Source organism: Loxodonta africana, chromosome 23 (genome assembly GCF_030014295.1).
Source record: "Loxodonta africana isolate mLoxAfr1 chromosome 23, mLoxAfr1.hap2, whole genome shotgun sequence".
In the NCBI taxonomy this organism is placed as follows: domain Eukaryota; kingdom Metazoa; phylum Chordata; class Mammalia; order Proboscidea; family Elephantidae; genus Loxodonta; species Loxodonta africana.
In genome coordinates, this window is record NC_087364.1 from 17,811,313 (window position 1) to 17,827,159 (window position 15,847).

At 45.5% G+C, this 15,847-nt stretch overlaps 1 protein-coding gene across 7 annotated transcripts in view; it reads left to right on the plus strand.

The window, feature by feature from the left end:
* Nucleotides 1–15,847, plus strand: part of SLC7A1 (solute carrier family 7 member 1) — a 93,380-nt gene that overhangs the window by 32,896 nt on the left and 44,637 nt on the right. For 2 of the 7 annotated variants that reach the window (XM_064275292.1, XM_064275291.1), the window contains exon 2: nt 7,106–7,205. The exons of 1 other annotated variant lie outside the window; for it this stretch is intronic. The gene's annotated coding sequence lies outside the window, so the exon portion shown is untranslated. Of the gene's footprint in view, nt 1–3,689; nt 4,928–7,105; nt 7,239–15,847 lie in introns of those variants that run through there. 4 more of the 7 variants (XM_064275294.1, XM_064275296.1, XM_064275295.1 and 1 more) reach the window with 4 other exon arrangements.

Consider the following 15,847-nt stretch of genomic DNA (forward strand, 5'->3'; position numbering starts at 1 on the left):
CACAATTCAGTGACATTGGCCAAGTTGTACTACCGGCCTCACCTCATGCTCCTTTTTAATAAACACACACACAAACTCATGCCAAAAGGTCAAAGCAGTATTTATGCCAAAGAAAATGTTAGGTGTAGATTACTTTTTCAAACTACACATGCCTGCCCCCCAGATTCTGACACCCCCACGTGTGTCTCCTCGTGAGCTGCCTTGGCAGTTCCAGAGGAACTGGGTCATCCTGAAGGGATGTGTCCTTGACTTGGTTTGTGGTTGAAGTGCAAGTCAGTCCACTTAACAGAAATTCCCGAAGTGCCTTTAACTCTGATTCTTTGTAGATTTATTCCTCACAGCCTCATCCACTTTGGGTCCCTGTCACCAATAATGGTACCCTCGAGGGACCTGCTCGAGGGAGGAGCACTTGCTTGTGTAGTTGGGGTTCATCTGATTTCTCATTGATCTCATGGACCGCTTTAGGAGATCAGAAGTCTGCTACTTTCAGTTAATATTATAAGTGGTCCCTGACTTAGGACATATTCGAGTTACAATAAATAGCACTTAAAACATCCCCTCCCCCTTTTTTTGGTACATTTATTGTTAGTAATATGTACTACATGCAATATTGCAACACATAATTTGCTGATGTTATCATTCTCAGATGTAAATTTTCTAACTCCCAAGACAAAGATCAGATTTATAAAGGTTCAGATAATAAAAGGCAATAATGATGAAAACTTAAAAAAAAAAAGAAAAAGGTATTTGACTTAGGTCACAACTGACTTAAAACAGAGTCGTTGGAATGGAGCCCCGTTGTAATTCGGGAACTATCTGTACTCTGTTCTTATTATACAGAGCCATTTCCACTGATAGAGTATCAGCTTCTCAGGACCGGGTTTTGGTGTGGTTAGTTCACTGCCCGCGTCTAGAACTGTATCTGACAGTCACTAAATATTTGTTGGGTGAAGAATAAAACCAAAACTCATTCATAGACAAGCTATGTAAGTTGCCAAACAGTTGGATGTTATGTTTAATTAAACAAATCAAAAAACATCTTTAGTGGTTCCTACCAATACATTTAAGGAGTCCCTGGGCAGTGCAAATGGTTAACATGTTTGGTTGCTAACCGAAAGGTTGGAGGTTCAAGTCCACCAAAAGGAGCCTTGAAAGAGAGTCCTGGTGATCTACTTCCAAAAAATCACTCATTGAAAACCCTATGGAGCACAGTTCTACTCCGACACACGTGGGGCTGCCATGAGTTGGACTCGACTCAGTGTGCAACTGGCTTTGATCACCAGTATATTCAGTAGAAAGATTTGGTTCCTTTTGATTTATAGATTGCTGGAGGGACTCTGTTTGTTGGTGTTGCCAGCTTATTTTATGCACGTGTTTTCCCTCCATTTGAAACTGTGTACCAGGTGTCCCCTACAATAGCAGGGTTACCCACAGTGTGCTCCTGGAAGCCTGGGAAAGGGGGTTTTGGAACACTGTTTGTTATATGTATGAAATAAATGAAATTGGTATGATGTGTAGAATTTTCGTGACTCTGCCTTTAACAAATGGATTTTCACATCTGAGAAATCAGAGTAAGTCAGTTGGAACACGCTTGGATTAAAGAAAAGCAGTACTAATTAATTAATTTGCTAGCATTCCAATCCCATTAATGCCAGTGAGGTCATCCTGGATTAGTGTACAGCAGGCTTTTCTTTAGGACTTTGGAGCTTAGCATTATTAGCTGCCTTTGTCCCATGACAGAAAAGTCTGACTGGAGCAAGAATTACTCTGACAGGCTGCTTGTTAATTCATGCTGTAAAGAAGCGGGATAGCAGTTTTCTGTATTTGATTAGGCAGCCCTGAAGCAGCGGTTCTCAAACAGTACAATCTCAGGACCCCTTTACACTCTTAAAAATTATTGAGGACTCCAAAAAGCTTTTGCTTATGTGTGTTACATATCGTATTAGAAGCTAAAGTTGAGAACAACTGAAAATGTTTATTAGTTCATTTTAAAATAATAATAAACTCATGTTATGTTAACTTTCCACCACCCATCTGTCAGTGTGCCGTGCTGTGGTGGCTTGTGTGTTGTCGTGATGCTGGAAGCTTTGCCACCAGTATTGCAAATACCGGCACGGTCACCCGTGGTGAACATAGTTCAGCGGAGCGTCCAGGCTAAGATAGACTAGGAAGAAGGTCCTGGCAACCTACTTTAGATAATTAACCAGTGAAAGCCTTATGGATCACAACAGAATATTGCCCGATATAGTGCTGGAAGACAAGTCTTCTAGGTTGGAAGGCACTGCAGTAGCTGCCACTTTGAACTCAAACATGAAGATGGTGCGGGACCAGGCAACGTGTCGTTCTGCTGTGTGTGCGGTCGCTATGAGTCAATGGCAGCTAACAACAACAACAACAACATGTCAGCCTAAGTAACATTTTTATGAAAAATATCTTTCGCTAAACAAGAAAATTGAATGAAAAAGAGTGTCGTTGGTTTACATATTTACAAATCTCTTTAATGTTCAGCTTGCAAAAAGGCAACTGGATTCTTGTGTTTGCCTCTGTATTATATCTGTTTTGGATGAAGCACATAAAAAAATAGGTCCTCACAGGTATGTACTTTGGAAAGAAGGAATATTTTAGCAGTCTCGTCGGATAATTGTGGATATTCTTTTTTTGCTACTACACCAGAACTTGACAGGTGACAGCTGGTTCTACTGCGGAGGCTGAAAGGTACCCATGAACTCCTTGAACTCTAAAATTCATTGGTCTGTCTTGTACTTTAAGGAGCTCAGGTTGCACAGAGGTTCAGTACTCGGCTGCTAACGGAAACATGGGCACCTCGAACCCATCCAGCGGTTCCATGGAAGAAAGACCTGGTGATCTGCTCTCTTAAAGATCACAGCTTGGGAAACCCTGTGGGGCAGTTCTCCTCTACTCTGTCCCATGGGATCGCTGTGAGTGGGTGTCGGCTACAGCCTGTGGGGCAGTCCTACTCTACTGTGTCCCATGGGATCGCTCTGAGTGGGTGTCGGCTACAGCCTGTGGGGCAGTTCTCCTCTACTCTGTCCCATGGGATCGCTGAGTGGGTGTCGGCTACAGCCTGTGGGGCAGTCCTACTCTACTGTGTCCCATGGGATCGCTGTGAGTGGGTGTCGGCTACAGCCTGTGGGGCAGTCCTACTCTACTGTGTCCCATGGGATCGCTCTGAGTGGGTGTCGGCTACAGCCTGTGGGGCAGTTCTCCTCTACTCTGTCCCATGGGATCGCTGAGTGGGTGTCGGCTACAGCCTGTGGGGCAGTCCTACTCTACTGTGTCCCATGGGATCGCTGTGAGTGGGTGTCGGCTACAGCCTGTGGGGCAGTTCTCCTCTACTCTGTCCCATGGGATCGCTGAGTGGGTGTCGGCTACAGCCTGTGGGGCAGTCCTACTCTACTGTGTCCCATGGGATCGCTCTGAGTGGGTGTCGGCTACAGCCTGTGGGGCAGTTCTCCTCTACTCTGTCCCATGGGATCGCTGAGTGGGTGTCGGCTACAGCCTGTGGGGCAGTCCTACTCTACTGTGTCCCATGGGATCGCTGTGAGTGGGTGTCGGCTACAGCCTGTGGGGCAGTCCTACTCTACTGTGTCCCATGGGATCGCTCTGAGTGGGTGTCGGCTACAGCCTGTGGGGCAGTTCTCCTCTACTCTGTCCCGTGGGATCGCTGAGTGGGTGTCGGCTACAGCCTGTGGGGCAGTCCTACTCTACTGTGTCCCATGGGATCGCTGTGAGTGGGTGTCGGCTACAGCCTGTGGGGCAGTTCTCCTCTACTCTGTCCCATGGGATCGCTGAGTGGGTGTCGGCTACAGCCTGTGGGGCAGTCCTACTCTACTGTGTCCCATGGGATCGCTGTGAGTGGGTGTCGGCTACAGCCTGTGGGGCAGTTCTACTCTACTCTGTCCCATGGGATCGCTGTGAGTGGGTGTCGGCTACAGCCTGTGGGGCAGTTCTCCTCTACTCTGTCCCATGGGATCGCTGAGTGGGTGTCGGCTACAGCCTGTGGGGCAGTCCTACTCTACTGTGTCCCATGGGATCGCTGTGAGTGGGTGTCGGCTACAGCCTGTGGGGCAGTTCTACTCTACTCTGTCCCATGGGATCGCTGTGGGTGGGTGTCGGCTACAGCCTGTGGGGCAGTTCTACTCTACTCTGTCCCATGGGATCGCTCTGAGTGGATGTTGGCTACAGCAGCAGCAGCACCACCACCGTCTTGCACCTTGAATTGATCTTTTATCCATGAGTTGTTACTGAATTATTGTTTTACTGAATTACGCAGATTGTCCAAATGGTGACACGTTTCATCATACAATATTGAAAAAATCATATTTCTTAATATCACCACCAATGTGATCAGAAAGCTCTTTAAGTATTGGGAAGTTTTCAAGATCTCAGCGTGAGAGAAGAGTTTTCCAAAATGACCAATTTTTGCTTGAAATCTCAGATTTTATCATTGGCAACAGGTGGTGTCAATTGTTTTCCTTCTGGATTCTGCCCCTTTTATTCCAGAGTTGTTGTGTGCCATTGAGTTGGTTCCGACTCATAGCGACCCCACGTGACAGAGTAGAACTTCCCCATAGGGTTTCCTAGGCTGTAATCTTTACGTGAGCAAATTGCCACATCTTTCTGCCGTGGAGCCACTGGTGAGTTTGAACTGCTGACCTTTCAGCAGCTGAGCACTTATCCATTATGCCACCGGGGCTCCGTAGTCCAGAGTTACCTTCCTAAAATACAGATCTGATTGTGACCCTTGGCTGATTACCTCTTCTGTTACCACCCCTCCCCCCACAGTGGTCCCCAGGGATAAAGTGACATTTTCTTGACTTGACAACAAGGGCTCTGATGATCTCAACCCTCGGCCCCCAGCACGTTGGCAGTTTTTATTGCAGCCTTGTTTGAAGCCTCCACATTGGTACATTCTGCTCTGATCCTCTAGAGCACTTCCTTCCCTCTCCCCATGTATATTTGGTAAACTCATCCTTCAGACATCTCCTAGGTCTCCACACAGAGCCAACTGCTGTCTCTTCCACCAAGATAGAGCATTGCATATGAGCCACTACTTTTGTGTTCATCTCACTGTTGTCGTTCTTTGCTATCGAGCTGGCTTCTACTCATAGTGGAATCTCGTACAACAGAAGGAAACCTTGCCTAGTCCTGTGCCATCCCCATGATCGTTGATGTGTTTGAGTCCATTGTTTCAGCCACCATGTCAGTCTGTCTCACTGTGTTGTTAGGTGCTGTCGAGTTGCTTCTGATTCATAGCAACCCGACGTGACAGAGTAAAACAGCCCTATAGAGTTTTCTAGGCTGTAATCTTTACAGGAGCAGATCACCAGGTCTTTCTCTCGTGGAGCTGCTGGGTGGATTTGAACCACCAACCTTTTAATTAGTGGCCAAGTGCTTAACCATTGCGCCACCAGGGCTCCTTCTGTCTCACTACAGGGCCTCTAAATGTCTGTCTCATCTTTGTCTTGGTTTTTCTCAGTGCTCTCATGGTGCTTGGCACGTGATCAGGAAGTTATCAAGAAAGAGCAATATGTTGACAGTTGGGGAAATTTGATTTTGGTCTGTGTTTTAGATGACACTGGGTTAATGTTATGTTTCTTTGCTCTGATGGTCATACTCCAACTATGTAGGAAAATGCCATTCTTAGGAGATACTTGCTGAAGTATTTAGGGATCAAGTGTCATGGTGTCAGATATTTGTGAGCACAGTATATACTTCTCTGAAGAAAGACAAAAAAGTGTTAATCATTGGTAACTGTAAAGGAAGAGTATGGAAATATTTTTTTCAACTTTTCTGTAGGCTTGAATATTTTCAAAATAGGAAGGGGAAAATAATGAAGTATCAGGACATGAATTGAATGGACCAAAGGTTTTTAGTTGGGGTGGAGTAGGGTTCCAATCATTAGAAACATAGCTAGCTAGCTGCTGTTTAAGCTATGAAACTCTTCCCTGTTGATTAGCATCTTTGTACACGTGTTTGGCATAGTGATAACCCTCCCTGGGTTCACATTAGGTGGGCGTCATGTTCAGTAAGCTTAGTTAAACCTTTCCAACTCCTGAGCAAGTGCTTGAACATAAACATATGCAGAGTATAAATGGGAAGATGTAGAAAATAAGGAACTTTGTATGCTCATAATCTAAGAGGGTCTTCCGGCGTGCCCTCAGGGGAAAGTGATGCTCTCAGCTGCACCTAGACAGTGGCGATACAAGTCACTGGTGAGGAGTGATTTCATTCCTTCTGAGACTGTGGGCCAGTCCACCAGGCACGGCGGTGCAAGAACAGAGGGACGTTTCTAGAACAATCTATGGTTCATCTTGAAGCGGTCAGACTGTGCTGGTGTTCACTCAGTGTTTGTCTGTCAGCTAGTCCAGGAGAACTATGTTACAAAATGGCAGACTATACCCATGAGAGTCAACTGCTTCCTAACAGGGTTTTATGCCTAGGCCTCTCTCAGCTCTCAGTGCTTATGTCAGGATTCACTCTCCTGTATGTCCCCTAACATAAAGATGCATGTCCATCTTTGTACCCCACATATGTGGAAGTTGCCTTCAAACTGAAAAACCCATTGCCATCGAGTCCATTCCTACTCATAGCGACCCTGTAGGACAGAGTAGAGCTGCTCATAGGGTTTCCAAGGCTCTAATCTTTATGGAAGCAGACTGCCACATCTTTCTCCATGGAGCATTTGGTAGTTTCAAACCACTGACCTTTTGGTTAGCAGCTGAGCACCTAACCACTATGCCACCAGGGCTCCTTTGAAGTATCCTGGTGACTCTCACGTCATCCTGATTTGAAATTTGATAGTCTATTTGTAGAGGTGGAGACGCAGAACCTCTGGCTTGGAGGTCAGCCAGCTAGTTCAGTCTCTCGCGTCCTACCTGAGTCACCCTCGGGCCTCCTCAGTCCCAGGGTGGGACCTTTTTACCTCCTGATGTGGCTCATTGCGTCTTCAGTTGGTGTCACAGTCAGGACGTCCTTTCTGATGCTGAACTGACTGGAAATCACTCCTCCTCGTAACAGCCACAGTCTTTGAGGTTCTGGAGCCAAAACAGGCCACATCTAACACCTCTTCCTTGCCTTCCAGGAGCCTGAAGCCACCGTCTTAGCCCTCCTGAGACGTCTTTGCCCTGAGACCCAGCTGATTCTTAGGTGACAAGGCTTTGAGTCCTCACCGCACAGCCCAGGTATCGTCTGCCCAGCAGTACCACACCCTCACGGTATATTATTTATTTAGACCTTCAGGCATCTGCAGTTAATGGGGCTAACTTTTTAAGTCTACTTTTTAAGTTAATTGACAGCTAAAACCCTTAGTCTTCTCTTTGAGAAAAACACTGGAACTGCTGTACTTTCTATGACTCATCATAGAGCTCTTTTTTACCTCACTGACTCATCTGAAGTCAGATCTGCCTTTTTTTCCCCATGTTGTTGTCGTTGAGCATATACACAGTAAAACATAACACCAGTTCAACAGTTTCTACATGTACAATTCAGTGACACTGAGTACATTCTTCGAGTTGTGCAACCATCCTCGTTCTCCTTTTCCGAGTTGTTCCTCTCCATTAACATAAACTCATTGTCACCTAAGGTTCATTTCTAACCTTTTGAGTTGCTGTTGTCAATTTGATCCCACATAGATAGAGCGTGAAGCTCAAGGCAATGTTTTTTACTAGTTAAGCTAAACTATGATTTAGTTTTAAGACGACTCCAGGGGGTATTTTTGTTGCAGGTTTAAAAGACTATCTCGAGGCAATAGCTTTAGAGGTTCATCCAGACTCCATGGCTTCAGAAAGTCTGGAGTCCATGAAAATTTGAAATTCTATTCTTTGTTTTCCCCCTTTTGATCAGGATTCTTCTATAGAATCTTTGACCAAAATATTCAAAAATGGCAGCTGGGCACCACCCAGTTCTTCTGGTCTCATGGCAAAGGAGGCAGCCGTTCATGGAGGCAATTAGCCACACATTGCCTTTCCTCCGCCTATTTCTGACTCTCTTTCTCTGTTGCTCCAGACAAAGAGAGACAGGTTTGACTTTTCACGTGACTATTTCTTATGTGGCTGTGTTTCCTTCTAAACAGACGTTATAACGTGCTGCAGGTTGTGAGGCCTGTATGCAGGGGCCTGGTTGCCGTGGCATGCTGTGGAGAAAGGGTCTACCTGAGCCCCTCCAGCCCCTGTTCCCAGGCACACACCTGGGTGGTGTGCGGTGTGCAGCAGGTAGAAGCACCTGTTCCCAGGCACACACCTGGGTGAGGTGCGGTGTGCAGTCTGCAGCAGGTAGAAGCACCTGTGCACAGGCACACACCTGGGTGGTGTGTGGTGTGCAGTCTGCAGCAGGTAGAAGCACCTGTTCCCAGGCACACACCTGGGTGGTGTGCGGTGTGCAGCAGGTAGAAGCACCTGCGCATAGGCAGCAGCCATTCACCCACCTCCTGGTGGCCTCAGACGCAGCAGCAACGATGGCCTCCTGTTGTGTTTCTGATTTTGACTCCTGGAGCCTTTGCGTTTTTTTTTAAATAATATTTTCTTATGTTTTTGCTGAATGTTTATTCAGCAAATTAGGTTCCCACTGGACAGGTTCCACACACATTGTTTGGCGATGTGACGTTCTTCCCAATGTGTCAGTCTTCTTTCTAATTGCATCTTGGTTGTTCTGTTTCCAGTGCTCTAGGTTCCCCGCCCCCTTGCCCTCTCTGCTTTGCTTTAGAGTAATGTTGACCTTTTGGTGTTGTGTAGATGGTTTTTTAATGGAGCACCGTACTCATGGGTACATGTACTCCTTTTTTTGATGTGCCACTATGTTATTTTGCTAAAAGGTGACCTCGGGATAGTTTCAGTTCAGGATTTAAAACATATCTCAGGGCAGCAGTCTCAGGGAATCCTTTAGTCTCAGTGGATCCAGTAAGCCTGACCTTTTTAAGAATTTGAGTTCTGTTCCATGTTTTTCTCCCGTTCTATCAGGGTTGTGGCACGGATCAGAATGGTCAGTAGCGGTAGCTGAGCACCATCTAGTTCTTTGGATCTCTGCGCTTCTCAGATGCAGGGGGCTGGTTCCACTTTCCTTCTGGCTGGGGAACTTTCATCTTGCTCCTGTTCCTCTCCCCCTTTTTTTTTTTTTTTTATTAACTTTTATTGAGCTTCAAGTGAACGTTTACAAATCCAGTCAGTCTGTCACATATAAGTTAATATACATCTTACTCCTTACTCCCACTTGCTCTCCCCCTAATGAGTCAGCCCTTCCAGTCTCTCCTTTCGTGAAAACTTTGGCAGCCTCCAACTCTCTCTATCCTCCCATCCCCCCTCCAGACAGGAGATGCCAACACAGTCTCAAGTGTCCATCTGATATAATTAGCTCACTCTTCATCAGCATCTCTCTCCCACCCACTGTCCAGTCCCTTTCATGTCTGATGAATTGTCTTCGGGGATGGTTCCCGTCCTGTGCCAACAGAAGGTCTGGGGACCATGGCCGCCGGGATTCCTCTAGTCTCAGTCAGACCATTAAGTATGGTCTTTTTAAGAGAATTTGGGGTCTGCATCCCACTGATCTCCCGCTCCCTCAGGAGTTCTCTGTTGTGCTCCCTGTTAGGGCAGTCATCGGTTGTGGCCGGGCACCAACTAGTTCTTCTGGTCTCAGGATGATGTAGGTCTCTGGTTCATGTGGCCCTCTCTGTCTCTTGGGCTCTTAGTTGTCGTGTGACCTTGGTGTTCTTCATTCTCCTTTGCTCCAGGTGGGTTGAGACCAGTTGATGCATCTTAGATGGCTGCTTGTTAGCTTTTAAGACCCCAGATGCCACATTTCAAAGTGGGCTGCAGAATGTTTTCATACTAGAATTATTTTGCCAATTGACTTAGAAGTCCCCTTAAACCATGGTTCCCAAACCCCCTCCCTTGCTCCGCTGACCTTTGAAGTATTCAGTTTATCCCGGAAGCTTCTTTGCTTTTGGTCCAGTCCAGTCCAGTTGAGCTGACATTCCATTTATTGAGTGTTGTCCTTCCCTTCACCTAAAGCAGTTCTTTTCAGCTAATTAATCAGTAAAAAAACCCTCTCCCTCCCTCCCTCCCTCCTCCCCTCATAACCACAAAAGTATGTGTTCTTCTCAGTTTATACTATTTCTCTAGATCTTATAATAGTGGTCTTATACAATATTTGTCCTTTTGCCTCTGATTTTGCTGAGCATAATGCCTTCCAGGTTCCTCCATGTTATGAAATGTTTGACAGATTCGTCACTGTTCTTTATCGATGCGTAGTATTCCATTGTGTGAATATACCACAATTTATTTACCCATTCATCCGTAGATGGACACCTTGGTTGCTTCCAGCTTTTTGCTATTGTAAACAGAGCTGCAATAAACATGGTTGTGCATATATCTGTTTGTGTGAAGGCTCTTGTTTCTCTAGGGTATACTCCGAGGAGTGGGATTTCTGGGTTGTATGGTAGTTCTATTTCTAACTGTTTAAGATAACGCCAGATAGATTTCCAAAGTGGTTGTACCATTTTACATTCCCACCAGCAGTGTATAAGAGTTCCAATCTCTCCGCAGCCTCTCCAATATTTATTATTTTGTGTTTTTTGGATTAATGCCAGCCTTGTTGGAGTGAGATGGAATCTCATCGTAGTTTTAATCTGCATTTCTCTAATGGCTAATGATCAAGAGCATTTTCTCATGAATCTGTTAGCTGCCTGAATATCTTCTCTAGTGAAGTGTGTGTTCATATCCTTTGCCCACTTCTTGATTGGGTTGTTTGTCTTTTTGTGGTTGAGTTTTGACAGAATCATACAGATTTTAGAGATCAGGCGCTGGTCGGAGATGTCATAGCTGAAAATTCTTTCCCAGTCTGTAGGTGGTCTTTTTACTCTTTTGGTGAAGTCTTTAGATGAGCATAGATGTTTGATTTTTAGGAGCTCCCAGTTATTGGGTTTCTCTCCGTCATTTTTGGTAATGTTTTGTATTCTGTTTATGCCTTGTATTAGGGCTCCTAACGTTGTCCCTATTTTTTCTTCCATGTTTATCGTTTTAGTCTTTATGTTTAGGTCTTTGATCCACTTGGAGTTAGTTTTTGTGCATGGTGTGAGGTATGGGTCCTGTTTCATTTTTTTGCAAATGGATATCCAGTTACGCCAGCACCATTTGTTAAAAAGACTATCTTTTCCCCAATTAACTGACACTGGGCCTTTGTCAAATATCAGCTGCTCATACGTGGATGGATTTATATCTGGGTTCTCAATTCTGTTCCATTGGTCTATGTGCCTGTTGTTGTACCAGTACCAGGCTGTTTTGACTACTGTGGCTGTATAATAGCTTCTGAAATCAGGTAGAGTGAGGCCTCCCACTTTCTTCTTCTTTTTCAGTAATGCTTTGCTTATCCGAGGCTTCTTTCCCTTCCATATGAAATTGGTGATTTGTTTCTCTATCACCTTAAAAAATGACATTGGAATTTGGATCAGAAGTGCATTGTATATATAGATGGCTTTTGGTAGAATAGACATTTTTACTATGTTAAGTCTTCCTATCCATGAGCAAGGTATGTTTTTCCACTTAAGTAAGTCCTTTTGAATTTCTTGTAGTAGAGCTTTGTAGTTTTCTTTGTATAGGTCTTTTACATCCTTGGTAAGATTTATTCCTAAGTATTTTATCTTCTTGGTGGCTACTGTGAATGGTATTAATTTGGTTATTTCCTCTTCAATGTTCTTTTTGTTGATGTAGAGGAATCCAAGTGATTTTTGTATGTTTATTTTATAACCTGAGACTCTGCCAAACTCTTCTATTAGTTTCAGTAGTTTTCTGGAGGATTCCTTAGGGTTTTCTGTGTATAAGTTCATGTCATCTGCAAATAGAGATAATTTTACTTCCTCCTTGCCAATCCGGGTGCCTTTTATTTCTTTGTCTAGCCTAATTGCCCTGGCTAGGACTTCTAGCACGATGTTGAATAAGAGCGGTGATAAAGGGCATCCTTGTCTGGTTCCCGTTCTCAAGGGAAATGCTTTCAGGTTCTCTCCATTTAGAGTGACGTTGGCTGTTAGCTTTGCATAGATGCCCTTTGTTATGTTGAGGAATTTTCCTTCAATTCCTATTTTGGTGAGAGCTTTTATCATAAATGGGTGTTGGACTTTGTCAAATGCCTTTTCTGCATCAATTGATAAGATCATGTGGTTTTTATCTTTTGTTTTATTTATGTGGTGGATTATATTAATAGTTTTTCTGATATTAAACCAGTCTTGCATACCTGGTATAAATCCCACTTGATCGTGGTGAATTATTTTTTTGATATGTTGTTGAATTCTATTGGCTAGAATTTTGTTGAGGATTTTTGCATCTATGTTCATGAGGGATATAGGTCTGTAATTTTCTTTTTTTGTAATGTCTTTACCTGGTTTTGGTATCAGGGAGATGGTGGCTTCATAGAATGAGTTGGGTAGTATTCCGTCATTTTCTATGCTTTGAAATACCTTCAGTAGTAGTGGTGTTAACTCTTCTCTGAAAGTTTGGTAGAACTCTGCAGTGAAGCTGTCCGGGCCAGGGCTTTTTTTTGTTGGAAGTTTTTTGATTACCGTTTCAATCTCTTTTTTTATTATGGGTCTATTTAGTTGTTCTACTTCTGAATGTGTTAGTTTAGGTAGGTAGTGTTTTTCCAGGAATTCATCCATTTCTTCTAGGTTTTCAAATTTGTTAGAGTACAATTTTTCGTAATAATCTGATATGATTCTTTTAATTTCAGTTGGTTCTGTTGTGATGTGGTCCTTCTCGTTTCTTATTCGTCACCCTTTTTTTTTAAAAAAAGAATTCTATGGGGTTGCTTGTTCTTGGCTGTAGGTGTTATAATGGTCTGCTGCAGGTAAGGGTATTTCATACTGTTCTCCGGGAGTCCTGGAGTTCTGAGTAAGGTATAGAGGGGGACACAGGAGCCAGGCAGGGAGGGGAGGGTTCAGGCCAGCCGGCGAGGCTCTCTTGCCCTATCCTCGTTTAAATAAGGGCTACCACTATCATCTCCCGTGGAGTTGATCCCAACTCTTGGTGCCTCCATGTGTATCAGAATAGAACTGTGCTCCATAGGGTTTTTTGGAAGCAGATCGCCAGGCCTTTCTTCCTACGTGCCGCTGGGTGGACTTGAACCTCCAACCTTGCAGTTAGCAACTGAGTGTGTTCATTGTCTGCGCCACCCAGGGACTCCAGTTTTAGCTGATTCTTCTACTGAATGTGATGTAAAGTGGAGTTGGGAAAAAGAGTTCTGCTATTAAAATATTTGAAAACGATTGCTCTGATTATTTTCTGAGACCATTAAAAAAGACTTACTGAATGTGGACACTTCGTAGTTACCGTCACCATTTTATTCCTCACAGAAGTCAAGGTCAAGTGTTCTCAGTCGTATGTGTGTGTAAAGAAACCCGCCTGACTCTCCCCACTCACATTCTTATGTCATTTTGGGGCCATTTGTACTCATAATTCTGAGTTGATGCCTGCATTAAGAATGCATGCCTAAGCAGGATAAGCAGCCCACACCGAGTCCTTAATCAGAAGACGTTGTGGGAGATGGAGCCCGTGGCCTTGGCCACGTGAAGGCAGCTCCGAGCAGGCTGCTGTGGAGTAAGAATGGAGGCGGAAGGAGGAGGGGCTCCCGTGAGCCCCTAGTTCCCGACGAGGGCGGTGGCGCTCAGTCAGCACCTTGTTTATGAGGCTGCTGCAGCCTTGTAAATGTCAGAGGCAAAGGTGCAGCGTTAGCAGGTGCACTTTCCCGAAACCCGTTAGTAAAACTGGAAGCTCGCTAGCCGGAGCGGGAGGACGCTGTGTCACCCCGAGCCATCGTGTGCGGAGACGGTGTGAGCCTTGGATATCTTCTCTCTTCGTCCCCGTAGAGTTGCTTATTTGGTAGTCTGCTTCCATGAGAGGGAGTTCACGGCGGCCTCTGCTCTTGCCACCTTGGACGGACGTGTTTCTGTGGTCTTAACAGACTATTTTAGAACCTCTTCCTCTATTTAGTGCCGGGCCCACGGTGGTGAGTGCTGACACCCGAGCGGAGAGCCAGAATCAGACTGTATCGGCCCTCAGGGTCGGGTAGCATGTGGGGAAGCTGCTGCAGCTCTGAGACCCTTGGCCAAGGAGCTGTGCCTCGTTGGACTCAGGAGCTAAACACCACCACGGCATCACCTGTGCTCAGGTGAAGAGACATAGATCTACAACATAAAAACAGGTGGTGCATCTGCTGGAGGCCTGGCACTCTCTGCCACGGTCATTTACGTTCTCTAATTTATCGCTTTCTGTCCTCCCCCCAGGAGGGGAGGCAGCTTTGTCAGTTCTCTTCCCTGCTGTTTGCTCAGCACCAGACAAAACAAGCCAAACCCGTTGCCATCAAGTCGATTCCAACTCATAGCGACACTACAGGTGAGAGTGGAACTGCCCCATGGGGTTCTCAAGGCTGTAATCTTCATGGAAGCAGACTGCCACTGCTTTCCCTTGCGGAGTGGCTGGTGGGTTTGAGCTGCGACCTTTGGGTTGGCAGCTTAGCACTCTAACCCCCCACCACCAGAGCGCCTTACAGCACGGGGGAGGGGGCATAAAAACCAGAGCCAGCTGTCATTCAGTCGACTCTGAGTCATGGTGACCCTGTGCTTACAGAGTAGAACTGTGCTCCGCAGGGTTGTCATCGGCTGGTTTTTTGGGAGTAGGTCCCAGGCCTTTCTTCTGAGGTACTGCTGGGTGGACTCGAACCTCTAACCTTTTGGTTAACAGCCAAGTGCTTGGGATGGGGGCATAGTAGAAATGAAATAAATATTTTTTGAGTGTATGTATGCCTGTAATGTGGTTACTTCGTTCTTTCCTGACTGTGAGCACTTTGGGGCAGAAATAATGTATTGCTCATTTTTTGTAGCTCCATTAGCTTCTAGATCAGCTGTACAGAGTAAATAAAGACATTTTTAAAAAACGAAATAGTAGCCACTTAATATTATGCCATTTTTCCGGAAGGAGGACAATTTTTTTCAAATTCTTCAGCCTTGATCAAGAAAAGATAGTTTCAGGTGACGTAAAGGTTAGTGCTACCATTAGGGCTGAGAGTTAAATGCTGGGATTCTGATTTTTAGCTACTTGAGGATTTAAAGAGAGAATGAGTGCAAACTCACTTATTTTCTCAGATGTCCATTTGGACAGTGTACTAGTATTTAAGGAGCTCTGGTGCCAAATTGGTTAAGCGCTCAGCTGCTAACAGAAAGATTGGCATTTTGAACCCTCCCAGTGGCTCCGTGGAAGAAGGACCTGGTGATCTGCCCCTGTAAAGACTGCAGCCTAGAAAACCCTGTGGGGCAGTTCTACTCTGTCCCATATGGCCACCGTGGGTCAGGATTGACTCGACGACAGCCAACAACAACGTCATCTGTAAACCACTGCTGTGTAACAAATTACCACAAGCTTAGAGGCTTAAAACAGTACACGTTTTTTATCTCACAGTTTCTGTGGGCAAGGCTGGAACAACTGGGCTGGATCCTCCACTCAGGGTCTCACGAGGCTGCAGTCAGGGTGTCATCTGGGTGGGCATCTGGTCTGGAGGCTCGGCTGGGGAAGAGTCCCCCTGCAGGCTTCCTCAGGTTGTTGGCAGGATTTGTGTCCATGTGGTTGAAGAACTGAGGGTCTTGCCCTTTTGCTGGGTGTCGGCTGTTGACTGCCATCAGCTTCCAAAGGCTGCCTGAAGTTCCGAGACGCTGCCTTCGGTTCCTCTCCACAAGGGCTTTCCCAACATGGCCACATAGCTTCATCCACCCAGCAAGGAGAGTCGGCTCACCAGACAGCCTTACATAGCATACCATAGTCACGGAGTGACATCCCGTCCCCTTTGCCAT